This window comes from Lissotriton helveticus, unplaced genomic scaffold (assembly GCF_964261635.1).
Source record: "Lissotriton helveticus unplaced genomic scaffold, aLisHel1.1 SCAFFOLD_590, whole genome shotgun sequence".
Taxonomy (NCBI): Eukaryota; Metazoa; Chordata; class Amphibia; order Caudata; family Salamandridae; genus Lissotriton; species Lissotriton helveticus.
Window position 1 is genome coordinate 212,933 of NW_027611748.1, and position 14,109 is coordinate 227,041.

At 45.7% G+C, this 14,109-nt stretch overlaps 2 protein-coding genes across 1 annotated transcript in view; one reads left to right on the forward strand and one right to left on the reverse strand.

Moving 5' to 3' along the window:
* The window catches only part of LOC144806644 (uncharacterized), a 352,101-nt gene that overhangs the window by 94,597 nt on the left and 243,395 nt on the right, over nucleotides 1–14,109 (reverse strand).
* Nucleotides 1–14,109, forward strand: part of LOC144806646 (uncharacterized) — a 195,014-nt gene that overhangs the window by 20,380 nt on the left and 160,525 nt on the right. The window lies entirely within an intron of this gene.

The following is a 14,109-nucleotide window of genomic DNA, read 5'->3' on the forward strand; positions in this document are numbered from 1 at the left end:
GTCCTCAGACCCAAAAGGAAAAAGTTGGCACGGAAACTGGAAATGCAAAACATAATGTTTATTACACCTCATGAGGTGGTGCTAAAATCCGAGAAGTAGCACAAAGGGCTACTGAACGCATGGTTTATTTATACCCACACAGGGGCTCAGAAGAAGGCGGTACAAAGCATAAGAGCACATTTTATGTCCATACAAGGTAATATCGAGATGCACAATCGATCAGTGGGAGGAGCTAACAGTCTTGGGGTCTCGGCTAACATATTTCAATCTAAGGCTAACCATTAACAGATGCGGACCCTAACGGTCAGCGGCAAAACACAGAGATGCTATTATTAGCCTGTTGCCGGGAAGATTCAAAGGCCATGAGCAGAAAGGTAGGACAACGCACATGGTCGACACGAGGCAACGTGTGGCAGACAAAATGGCTGCCGTGAATCCAAAATGGATGCCGCTAAATGTCAAGATAACGGCCAGAACTAAGATGTCTTTTGCTAACGCTCAATTTAATCGCTGCTAAATTACAATAGACAACCCTTTTAGCGTTAGCTATAGACATATGCTCTTTTAGGGTAATCTGTGCATTCATCTTGTATATCTATGCACATTATATTTGTCACTTCTTTATCCAACGATTGTTGCACTTTTACTGCATTTCGTTTCGATGGTATACAGGCATTTATGCACATAGAACATAGCATTGGGCCACAGTGGATACACATACGACAAGTGAAAATCAATGCAACTGCAATACATAGAACAGTCAGTAACTTCCAACCCCAGGCGGAAACCAAAGCCCAAAACCATCCAGCAAAAGTCCAAGTGCCATTTTTCTCATGAATATCGGCAGCTATTTTATGTAGCTTAAGAATTGCTTCATATACAGAAGGCGAATTGTCAGGGATAAATACACAACAACTACTTCCGATGACTTTACATGCTCCTCCTCTATCTGCTAACATAACGTCCAGAACCATCCGGTTCTGAAGAGTTACAATTCTGGCAATTTGTAGTTCTTTGGTGATATTACCAAGAGCTACAGCAGTTTCATTGGTGACAGCTTCTACAACTCTAGTCAATCGGCGTATTTTCCTACTATTTAATGCAACACAAACAAAAGGAAACAGGCCTAAATTGAAATCAACATATTGCTGCAGACTAGTGTCTGTTTGGTCAATGTCCTCAATCCATTTACTGAAGGAGCAAACCACCACTAGGACATACTTTAAATTATTACACCGCTCAAGCTGAATGTAGTCCATTTGAAGGACTTCAAAAGGTGCAGTTGGTGTAACAAAACCTCCAGATGGAACTCGTGTCCCTTTTCCAGGATTGTATTGCAAACAAATCAAGCAAGACTGTACTACTCTCTTAGCTGTGCTAGCAATCTCTGGATGCTCCCAAACCTGCATAAGCATTTTCGTTATTGCGGAAGCTCCAACATGTGCTAGCCCATGTGCCATCTGAACCATAGGTTGTACGAGAGCTATAGGCAGCTTCCATCGATCCATCTGCTTATTTCTCCAACAACTTTCATCATCTAACTCTCCTTCTTTAGACCACTGTTCACGTTCTTTGTCAGAAGCTGTCTTCTGTATCTCTCGCACTTCCTGCCTAGCATCGTGCCATCTTTCAGCTTGTGACTTCACTACATACATAGAAGTGGTATTTCTCTTCATCGCAGTTTCACGTGCTACACGGTCTACAAAGGCATTTCCTTGTCCAATCTTGTCTGTTACTTTCTTGTGTGCACTGCACTTCACTATAGCAATTTTCTTCGGATATGTCAATGCAGTCAAAAGATTATGCACTAAGTCTCCGTGCATTATCTGTATTCCGTGAGATGTAAGAAAGCCTCTTTCCTTCCAGAGTAGGCCGAAATCATGCGCTATTCCAAAAGCATAGCGGCTATCTGTATAAATGTTCACACACAAACCAGCACTAAGCTCACATGCTTGTGTCAAAGCTATCAATTCAGCTGCTTGAGCCGATTTCTGTGGTATGCGTGTTGTCTCCACTATTGTCTCAAGCGTGGTAATTGCATATGCGGCTGAAGCCGTACATCTGGTAATTTCAAACAAGACCCATCAACCCACCATTCACCATCTACATCTGGAAGGGGCGTATCCTGCAAATCAATGCGACCCTTTGTCTGTTCTTCAGTCAGAAAAATACAATTGTGCGTTTCTTGTGACTGAGGCTGAGTCACCGGATATGGCAACAAAGTAGCTGGATTCAAAGTTGCACATCTCTTCAATGTAATGTGGGGGGGTAGCAATGTCAGTTCATATCCTGTAAGACGAGCGCTAGTCAAATGCTGCGTCTTTGTCTGATTCAAAAGGGCATCAACAGCATGAGGTACTAGCACTAACAATTTGTGTGACAAAACTATTCCCTCACTCTGTCGAATTGACACCGCTGTTGCTGCAACTGAGCGAAAGCGTCCAGGTAATGCTCTAGCAACGGGATCAAGAACTGCTGAAAAATATGCACACGGACGTTGCTTATCGCCGTGTAACTGAACCAACACTGACAATGCACATCCATCTTTCTCGTGCACGTAAAGTGTGAAAAGCTTCGTGTAATCTGGTGTGCCTAACACTGGTGCTGAACAAAGGGCTTGTCGTAACTGTCGAAAAGCACTTTCACATTCATCTGACCATGGAAGGGGTACTGGAGTATCTTTCGTCAAAAGTGCTAACAAAGGCTTAACAATGTGTGAAAACCCCAAAATCCACTGTCTACAAAAGGAAGTAAGACCCAAGAATGCACGTACTCCTTTCTGTGTGGTAGGAACTGGTGTGTCTAAAATTGCTTGTATGCGATCTGATGTCAATGCACGTCCCTCCTTAGACAAAAGGTGACCTAAGTAGGTTACCTTTGGTCTACAATATTGCAGCTTCTTTCGAGAGACTTTGTGATGATGTGAAGCAAGAAAAGAAAGCAAAGATAGAGTACATTTTTCACACTGTTCCGGAGTGTCGGCTGCCAGCAAGATGCCATCGACATATTGTATGAGAGCCAAACCTTCGGGCAATAAAAAAGAATCAAGTTCCCTTTTCAATGCTTGACTGTAAATACTTGGACTCTCAGTATAGCCTAGAGGAACTCTACAAAATCGATACGATCGATTATTCAAAGTGAAATCGAACAAATATCGGCTTTCAGGATGAATGAGGATCGAAAAGAAAGCGTTCTTCAAGTCTATCACAGTAAATGTAGTGGCAGTCGGAGTAACCAAGGTAAGGAGTGTTGTGATGTCAGAAACCACGGGATACTGTGGTACTACGATTTTATTCACTTCCCTCAAATCAATAATGAATCTGTAAACTCGTGTGTCAGTATCTCTTTTCAGAATCGGAAGAATCGGTCTATTGCAAACATTGTATGGAACTTCCTCAACAACCCCAACTCGTATCAAATCATGTACAATTCGTATGAGTGCATCTTCCCCCTCCTGTGAGATTCTATATTGTGGCAAACGAGGCAACACAGCTCCCTCCTTGACACTAATCTGAACCGGAGGAATGACCATCTGACCCACATCAGTGTCTGAGGTAGCCCACAAAGATTCAGGAAGTGAGGCTAATGCAATATCTTCTCTAACAAGATAAATTCTGTCAAGTTCAGTGTAATTATCATTTAAAATGACTCGCACCCCTTCATGAAAACATCGTATCGTGGCTCGAAAGTGCTTCAACATATCAAGACACAGAATGTTATCTGGTGTGTTAGGGGAAAGCAAAAACGGACATGGAGCACTGAATTTATCAACAGAGAATGAGAGTGGTTGTGACAATGGGCTAAGGGAAGGTGTTCCATCGAAACCTATCGAAGTAATAGTTATGCCAGACAGGGGAGCCCTCTAAACCAATTGTTTAGACAAAGCGCTACGTATAGCTCCTGTATCAACCAGAAACCGATCAGTAGAGCCCTAAACATGTGCTGTAACATAGGGACCCGTCTGATCTACTGGAACTTCAACTGATTCCTTACCCCATCTTAGGCAATCCTATGCATGAGCAGAATCGTACAGATCAGGCTGAACATAATCGGACACTTGATATTGATTCCGCCTATCGAAAGTGTTTGGTCTCTGCTGTGGGCGTGTATTTGTGTCGGATCGGGCACCATCATTCATATATCCCCGAGGCTCCGAGGAACCTGAACCAGTTCTCCCTTGGCCCTGCTCCCTGGCATCCTGTTGAGGATGTAGCAACGGGCAATTACACATCCAATAGCCTAGCTGCTTACAATATGCACATTGATTGAGAGATAAATCCGTACGACCGTAAGGAGTATTGGGAAGTGCTCGTCCACTGCTCGCAAATCTACTTTCAATACTCATGCTGATTTGTTCACTGTCTGCCCGGATTTCTGCACGCAAAACCATTTGAGCAACGTTCAGTGGCGACTTGGAAGGTAACTGCACGCAAATCCACCATTCTAGATACTCATGCCGATTTCCCACTTTCTGCCCGGAACTTTGCACGCAATCTATTACTTTAAACACTCATGCCAGCTTTTTACTTTCTGCACAGAATTTTAAACTGATATCGCTTTACTTTATGCCCGGAATTTTGAACTGATATCGCTATACTTTGTATTTTCGCGGGCTTTGCGATCGTCTCACTCTCCATTGGCCAATATGGCTGGGGCCATAAACTGGTGCCATAAATCGCCCCCCTACCCACCGGATGACCATGAGGCTACATACCAAGGCGGTCAGGGATCAGCAAAAAAGAGATAAGCCTCGCTCCTCACCATCTAGCAACATAAAAGCTGAACTCCATCCTCCCCTTCTAGCAACATGGAAGATGGACTAACTCGACCTACCCAGAGTAGAAAGGGAAACTGAACTCTGTATTCACCACAATTTGGCGGCCATTTTAGACTGGTCTCTCTTTCTCTCTCTTTGGCGGCCATCATGGCCTAGTCATATTCACATATGACCACACCCTAAGAACTGGCCTCTTTAGTCTATTCTCAACTAGCGATTGTCTGCCTTTTATTGCAGTATTATACCTCTACTTGTATTTAATGCGCCGATCGTTAGCTCATATATTTCTGGCTGTTCTCTAGGCTCATTTTTGACTCATTTAGCTCTTTGTGTACACCTGTATTTTGTTCCAGTATATAATTAGTATTATACTCCTATATTGTACATTGTTTAAGCTGCACCCTTTGCACTTTCTATTTTGTATTGCACCGAGTGCTACCTCATATTTTTATATATCTCTCTGTTCTTTTTCTTTATGGTAAGCGGCACTCATTTCCATTTCACTTTGTGCGCACATGTATTTTGTTCCAGTATATCATTAGTATTACACTTCTATACTGTACATTGTTATAAGCTGCACCCTTCTCACTTTCTATCTTTGTATTGCACTGATCGCTACCTCATATTTTTTTATTATTGTTTATTTTTTTATATATCTTTCTTTTTCTTTTTCTTCTTTGAAAGCTGCACCCATTCCACTGCACTGCCTTCCCCTGACCCTCCAAAACAGACAAAGGACTCGCCTCTCCCTACCCTCCTAGTAAGATAGAAAAAGGACTGCCCCAAAACTTGGTTGCATCCCTGATTTCAGGACATAAGAACAAACATAGGACTACCTTATTCTGTGCTACCTCTATACCCTGGCAGCCATCTTAACCATGCCTAACGAAGCGGCATCTTAGGCTAGTCAAATCCTCTACCCCCATGCACACTTCCTAACTCCCTCTCCCACTCCCACTCCTCCCCCGCGCACACCTTAGCTTTTGCTTACGCTCAACCTCACATCCCCCTTCGCACGCCTCTTCCCCCTTTTGTCCAACATGGAACTCACGGGCAAACACACATATAAAATTAACTACCCCCCAGAGCTCTCCAAAAAAACCGCAAAACGTTTTAAGCAAAACTTCTTAAAGTCCCACCCTGAAACGCCCTTCCTAGACACCTACTACTCCCCCATCAATGTAGCCAAGAGCACCGATATTATTCTCTACACTGCACGCAGAGCACAATGGAGAAAAACATTCCTCACCCTACTCACCATATTGACCACCAGGAAAACTGCTCACGGCATTACACTCTCCACCGCACCATCCCAACGCTACCCAGCGAAAGCATCCATCACTATCTACAATAACGGTACTATCTTAATTCAATCCACAGACAGAAACCTCGACCTATTTGACAACCTGTTCCCCACTTTCATAGAACACATCTCCAACGCTCAGATCCCACAACACCTGGCCCCCAATTCCAACACCCCGACCTACCAGCACCCCCTACCACCAACACGCACCTCCTTCCTTCCTCCAGTACTGACACAGCACAGCCCTCTATCCCAATCGTGGCTCTCCCCTCCGCCACCAACACCCCCACCCCCTCTACCCCTCTCCCACCCCCACCCACCTCTAACCCGCTCCCACCGAACCAGCACCCCATTGCCCTGACTAGCTTCCCAGAACAACAAACATCACCTGACAGCACCCAACACAACATGACTCTCTCCCAACCCATCACCCCTCTCACTCTTTTCACTCCCGTCACTCCTAGCCCTCACTCTTCCCTCAACTTCTCCCCCCACACTCTCTGTATTACCACCACTCCTAGCCCTCTCCCCCCTTCAACATCCCCCCCCACTCTCACTCCCTTCTACCACGCTGTCACCCCCGCAACATCCAGCCTCCAAAGATCCCGCAATTACCTCACTCCCCCTATCATCGATTCCCTGCTCAATAACACCAACACCACCACTAATCCTCTCTCACTCACCCCCTCACCCACCCCCCCAACATCCTCACCTACCCGATCAGCAACACACTCACTAACACTTCCAACCCCAACTCCATCCACCTCACATGCACCCCCTCCCCTCCCCCCGTCTCCAGTAACACAGACACTAGCTCTCCATCAATCCCCACCCCCAACACCGTACCCAACCCCACGCTTGACACTATCATGTCCACCCTCCTACAATTGAGAGAAGAACTCCACACCCTCAGAGAGTTTCTCTTCACACGCCCCAGACACCCCCTTCCCATCTCTACTTCTCGACCTAACAACCTAGCTCCCTCACACCGTTCTCGACCTAACAACCTAGCCCCCTCATACCGCTCTCTCGACCGAACAACCTAGCCCCCTCATACCCTACGCACCCCCCTCAGTGGACCACTATCCCCTCTCGCAACACCTCCAACCGCCCTCGACGCACCGTCAGGTCTCTGTCGGACCTCGACATACTCACCCTACTCCGCACATATGTCTCGGCTCGCCAAAACTCCATGGCCACGACACACCTGTCCATTCCTACGATTCTCTCTAACCCTCGTAGGCACCCCACGCAGAACAACAGAAGCTCTGTCCCCAACAACCTCACTAAAGTACCCTTCACTCAAGATCACCCACCCACCCTCTGCACCCCCAAACTCAAATGCACACTTCTCAACTGTAGATCGGCCCAAAGACACTCCTCGGAGGTCGCGGATCTCATCATCTCTCTGAACCTTGACCTAGCCATCCTAACTGAAACATGGTTAACTGAATCCTCTACTCCTTTCATGGATATCCTAGTCCCCCCCCCAACTACTGCATCATTCGACTTGACAGGCGGTGGAATTGCATGCATCTACAAGAGCAACCTTGCAATTATTAAAGTCTCCACCCCCTCTCTTACCTCCTGTGAATACTTCTGCCTTGATGTCATCAGTGAAAACAAACCTGTTTGTTCACTACACATCATCTACCACCCTCCTGGGGACAACCTCACGTTCTCCCAACAACTCATGGACATTATCTCAATCAACTCAGGCCGGCAAAACACACAAATTTACCTTGGAGACTACAATCTTCACTGGAATGATGGTAGTGACGCAGAGGTCAATAGCCTCAAAAACTACCTTAGCGCCTCCGACCTCACCCACATTTGCAACAGCCCGACCCATGACAAAGGATCTATCCTTGACCTCATCATCTCCAAAGAAGGCACTATTCAACTTGATTCAATCCAACCCTGTGACTGGTCAGATCACCATACTGTCACCTTCTACATCAACGAAAAAGTTAAACGGATCCCGGTCCAATCCTCCAAGCCCAAAGTTTGGAAAAGAGACTTGAAGAAACTCAAGCCAAACGCCGTACCCCCTAACAGCTGCAACCTCCTACTTCCCCCGTCCGACGTTACGGACGTTCAGTGCTTAACTGACCAATATCTCAACGCTATGACCTCAATATTCAATGAGGCTGCACCGATGCAACTGAAAAGAGACACCTCCAAGATCTCTAACCCTTGGTACGACGGGAGTCTCAATGAAGACAGACGGGCCATGCGAATGGCAGAGCGCACATGGAGATCTGTTCCCTCGGCACAGCACCTAAAAATTCTGAAGAAAAAGAGAAACGCATACTTCAGGAAAATAAAGCGCTCAAAGTCAGATTTCTTCAGACTCCAGCTCGACCAAGCAAAAAACCGTCCAAGAAAATTGTTCGAGCTAATTCGATCCCAATACAAGGAACAACCCCAAGCAGTCGACACTATGGGCAATGCACCTTCCTGTGAAGACTTCTCTGCTTTCTTTAAACAAAAAACTGACAACATAAGGAGCGATCTCCTCATTGACGCAAACCTCTACTCCAAACACCACTGCATAACACCCAATGTACCAAAAAGCAATGCAACATGGTCATCCTTTGCCAATTTCTTCTTCAGAGTACGTGTCAATCTACTCAGCACCCTGAAACCATCAAATCACCTCAGTGACCCTCTTCCCGCTAACGCTGTAAAAGACTTCACCCCGTTTATCCTTCCACTCTGGACTAAAATTATCAATAGCTCACTTCAGCAAGGAATGATACCTGACTCCCTCAAAGTGGGACAAGTAACACCTTTACTAAAGAAACCAACAGCAGACCCCACTGATCTAAACAACTACCGCCCTATCACCAACATTCCCACTCTTGCCAAACTGTTGGAGAAATGCGTTCAACTACAATTGACAAAGCACATAGAACAGTTTGATCTCCTCAACCCTCATCAATCAGGCTTCCGAGCAGGGCACAGTACCGAAACTGCTATGACTCACATAATTGACGATGCCCTCCAAATCTTAGATCACAATGACTCCTGCCTGCTTATCCTTCTTGATCTCTCTTCGGCATTCGACTCTGTGAAACATGAGAACTTACTGGAACTTTTAAAGACAAGAATGGGTCTCTCAGGGACTGTTCTTCAGTGGTTCACCTCATTTCTTCACAACAGATCTCAGAAATTCCAGAGCAACAACTTGATGTCCTCCCCAGTACCTGTATCATTAGGTGTACCTCAAGGATCCTGCCTATCCCCTACTTTGTTCAACTTAGTTATGGAACCTCTCACCTCCATGCTACAAGCTTCCAATGTACACTTCCACATGTACGCCGATGACACTCAATTGTACCTCAAACTACAATCCCCCAAAGACATCATGCGTCTGAACTCAACGATCAGAAGCACCCAAGCATGGCTGGCCGATAACCACCTCAAACTCAATGCTATGAAAACTGAGTTCCTTCTGATCTCACCTCCCGTGAAAATATCTACCACTCAAACTTGGCTTAAACACCTAACTGCACTCAATGTCCAGCCGACCATCGTGGACTCAGCAAAATCTCTAGGCATAACACTTGACGCAAATCTCAACATGCAACAGCATATCAGCAAGGCAACTAAGGGAGCGAACTTCCAAATAAATACCTTGAGGAAACTCAAACGCTTCCTCCCAGCCAAAGACTTCCAAACTGCAGTACAAGCGCTAATCATCCCTCGCATAGACTACGACAGCATCGCCCTCTGCGGCCTCCCCCTAACTACAACTGCACCCCTGGGAGCCTCACTAAACGCGGCAGCGAGACTCATCACTGGATCAAAAAAACATTCACATATCACCCCTGACTTCAAGTCCCTGAACTGGCTGCCTTTTGAAGCCAGAATACACCTGAAAATTGCCTGCTTGACACACAAGGCTATACACCTGAACTCACCCAGCTACCTCACTCAGAAGCTGACAATTTCAGGCGGCTCGAGATCCACCAGAAGCGCAAAGAATCTTCTGCTGAAACCTCGAAGATTCCGGAAGGAAAGAACATACAAACGCTCCTTCTCAGGAATGGCGCCGAGGATCTGGAACTCACTACCTCCTGAAACCAGGCTCATCCCCTCCTCTTTTCTTTTTAAGAAAGAAGTTAAAGCTATCCTCATGGCTAAATACACCTGAATTCCCACCCCCGATCTTTTAAGACTCTGCGTCGATCTGTACTCGTGCTCGATCCATTTGCACAGCTGTTTCGTTTTACCTTTATTACCGACCTTCCCGATTGTTATTACTCCCTCCTATCTGTATTTTATGCTCCCTCATGTACCCACCCTCCCTTGCATATGTAAAGCGCTCTGTTATCTGCAAAGATCTTGTTCGCGCAATATAAAACTTTCAAAATAAATAAATAAAAATATCATAATTTCTATCAGGGCTCCTATTGTAACCTCTAGAAGGCAGGCCATAAACCTGGGCCAACATAACTTTCGTTTTTAACTCTTTTGATTTCTTGTCCTCATTCCCCTTCGCCTCCGCCGCCTGGCGCTCATAATACTGAGCTATCGTCAACACAGAGGCCGGAGAGGACGTAGTCCAAGAACTTTCGCTAGCTTTTAGACGGCTGGCTATCCCTTCGTAACATATTTATCAACAAACAAATGCCTACCGGTATCATCTGTTAAAGACTGGCCACTAAAATCATGAAAAGCTTCCTCGAAGCGAGTAAAGAAATCAGAAACGATTCATCTATCTTTTGTTTACACGATGCTAAAACAGTTCAATCGATGTTTTTAGGGGGGATAATCGTTTTAAGTTTAGTCAAAATGGCTGCAGGAAGATCTAATATTAACCGATGTGGTTTTTGGGCGGGCTCTCTGTCCGCAGCTAAACGTTCTAAATCTTTCCATTCATCACCGAAAATAGCACGGTCATCAATTTTATGAACAGTCCTCCACATGTCAGGGGGCAAAATTAAACCGAAAAACAAATCTATATCACATAAGGTCATAGTACAAGAATTTAAAGCGCCTTCGACTTCCTCATAAAAGGCGGCTGGATTTTTACGCGGATCAGGTACTGCTGTTTTAAGCGCATTACATCTGCTCTATTCCAAGGAGTGTACACCCAATAATAAATGAAATATCCCTTAGAATCAACCGAACTTTTGTCATCACTATCACCCGTTCCCTTAGGAGGAACATACAAGGGCGCGGCTTCCCGCGTAGGTCTCATGTCAGCTGGTTTTATCTTATCTGTCTCGAAGAGGGAGGACTGCGACTCTCCAGGCGGATTGGACTGGGGAACGTTGTCCGCAATCTTTTTCTGCTCCTGTAGGTGGCACGCCTCGTTTCGTAATTTAATCAGTCGTCTAACCGTGTTGTTTACCTGGGAAAAAACAAAAGAACCATCACGTAACTGTTTACGATCACTTGCGATATCATTAGGTTCTAAGACTGTAGAGTATTTTCGAAACTTTTCTACAACTTCATCAGCATATGTTGTAAGAAAATATAACTGTTCTTTTTCCGACCAATCTGTCATAATATTCAAAAGTTCAGGAGCAGATTCAGTGTCACGTAATGCCAAACGAGCAGCTTGCCGAAGTTCGGTCGCGCGTGCAGTAGTCAACGTGGATCGAGTGTCCCACGATTTTCGTTGATCCGAACCAGAGTCCTCGTCGTCTCCGGACGGAACGGCATACGAGGGTGGAGGTCGGTCTAATAACAAAAAATCATCTTGTGGTTTATTAAGGACAGGATAGAGAGGCTGACGGACAGAATATTGGCCAGATATCTGTAACCTACGTTCTTTTTCCTCCCGCTCCTGTAATTCTTTCGCTTCTTTCTTTCTCAATTCCATCGCTTTCTCACACACAGTCTTTCGCTGTTCCTTTTCAATCAACGCTTGCTCACGCTTCTCTTGCTGTCGTACTTCTTTCTCCCACATTCGCAAACTCTCAAACATATCTCGTCTAGACTTTCGCTCAAACAGACATCGTTCCACATACTCAACCTTTCGCGCATCAAATGACCCATGCAGTGGCCAACGTAACTCGGGATCCTTTCTCGTGTATTTGTGCCACAACGTGCTGTACATTATGGCAGAAAGACCAAACTTCTCATACATATCTCTATTAGGTGTCCCCTCTGGGGGAGCCGGCTGCGATTCCTCAAGTCGTAAACTGGTACCATCAAACAAGCAGCACAACTTTCGAAGTGCGCGAAAAACAGGCATGCTCAAGAATAGTGCAAGATATACACTACTATATGGAAAGAGCGCTTAAGGTACTTTCTTAGTACGTTGCGCTATACAAATCAAAGTGGAGGAAAAGTCCTCGCATGGCCTGCCTATATGAGTTGCAACACATATATTCCCATATTCAAATCAAAAGTCAAACAAAATCCAAAGTAGACAAGTCTATTCCCAAATACAAATATGCCACGGTAAGTGTTCCTAAGACTACCTTACCATACAAGGGCATCCAAAACCTACAACAGGCGCCGCAAAACGTCTCTTACCAATCATAGGCTGTCCAGATTCCAACTGCCAAGTTCTAAATTCGACCAAACGGTCACTGCATGGCAGACCAGCTGAAGAGATCTCAGTCGAAGACCGGCGCCACCTGGATGGTCGGATCGGAAAGTAGGGAAGAACCACCTCGGGTGCCAAGACTCGGGTCTTCTCTGGCAGCGATCGCATCCAAAGCGAAGTTCCGAACCTTCGTCACGACCAATCCTTCGGGCCTCCGAGTCGTCGATGAGCCCCACGTGCCGGGCGCCAATTTGTCGTGCAGGCCTCAGCCAGACCCGCTAGTGCAAGGGGTTCGCCCTTCTGTGCACGAAGTCCTCAGACCCAAAAGGAAAAAGTTGGCACGGAAACTGGAAATGCAAAACATAAAGTTTTACACCTCATGAGGTGGTGCTAAAATTCAGACAGTACCCTTCAGCACTGCGAGAAGTAGCACAAAGGGCTACTGAACGCATGGTTTATTTATACCCACACAGGGGCTCAGAAGAAGGCGGTACAAAGCATAAGAGCACATTTTATGTCCATACAAGGTAATATCGAGAAGCACAATCGATCAGTGGGAGGAGCTAACAGTCTTGGGGTCTCGGCTAACATATTTCAATCTAAGGCTAACCATTAACAGATGCGGACCCTAACGGTCAGCGGCAAAACACAGAGATGCTATTATTAGCCTGTTGCCGGGCAGATTCAAAGGCCATAAGCAGAAAGGTAGGACAACGCACATGGTCAACCCGAGGCAACGTGTGGCAGACAAAATGGCTGCAGTGAATCCAAAATGGATGCCGCTAAATGTCAAGATAACGGCCATAACTAAGATGTCTTTTGCTAACGCTCAATTTAATTGCTGCTAAATTACAACATCCTGCCGATTCCCCTCTCTCCACTTCATGCTGGCAGCAAAACGGCCAACTGGTAACAGGGGACTGTGAATATAGGAGGGGATATGAAGGGATGGCATGGCACTCTTTATCCTCTAACCCATCGTCTACTACAGGGCCTTCCTGACACCCGTTTTGCTCACAGGTTAGACATCCCTCCTCGCAGAGTGATTGGCAAGCAGCTGAGTTGAGGTTTTAGCAGGGAGTGACCTTGCAATGACAGCAAGTGCTCCTCTGCCCCAACCCAGAAATGTTTGTTTATTGATAGCAACAAGCATTCTTGTTTCCAGGCCGAGACCTAAGTCAGGCCGCCCTTTGTTCATGATCTATTGATAGCTCATGGACGAATAACAAACCGTCTCATCTGCACAATGTATGTTCAGACCTTATGAGTTGGTCAAGGTGTAGTGATAGTGTTCTTACGAAGTGGAATTCGTAAGCAAAGTAGTTTCATGGAAACTAATCCTTCACTTTCACAAATGCAAATGCGTCAAAAGTCATCATGTGAAAGAAAAGGCAACTTTGTCGAACGTGTCCATGTTAAAATGGCTTAAGAAAGACCAGGGAACCCAAAAGGTATGCCATAGGGACCTTGGGCAGTATCATGTTACAAAAAACAGTGGTCCCTACTCGTGGACACAATGGT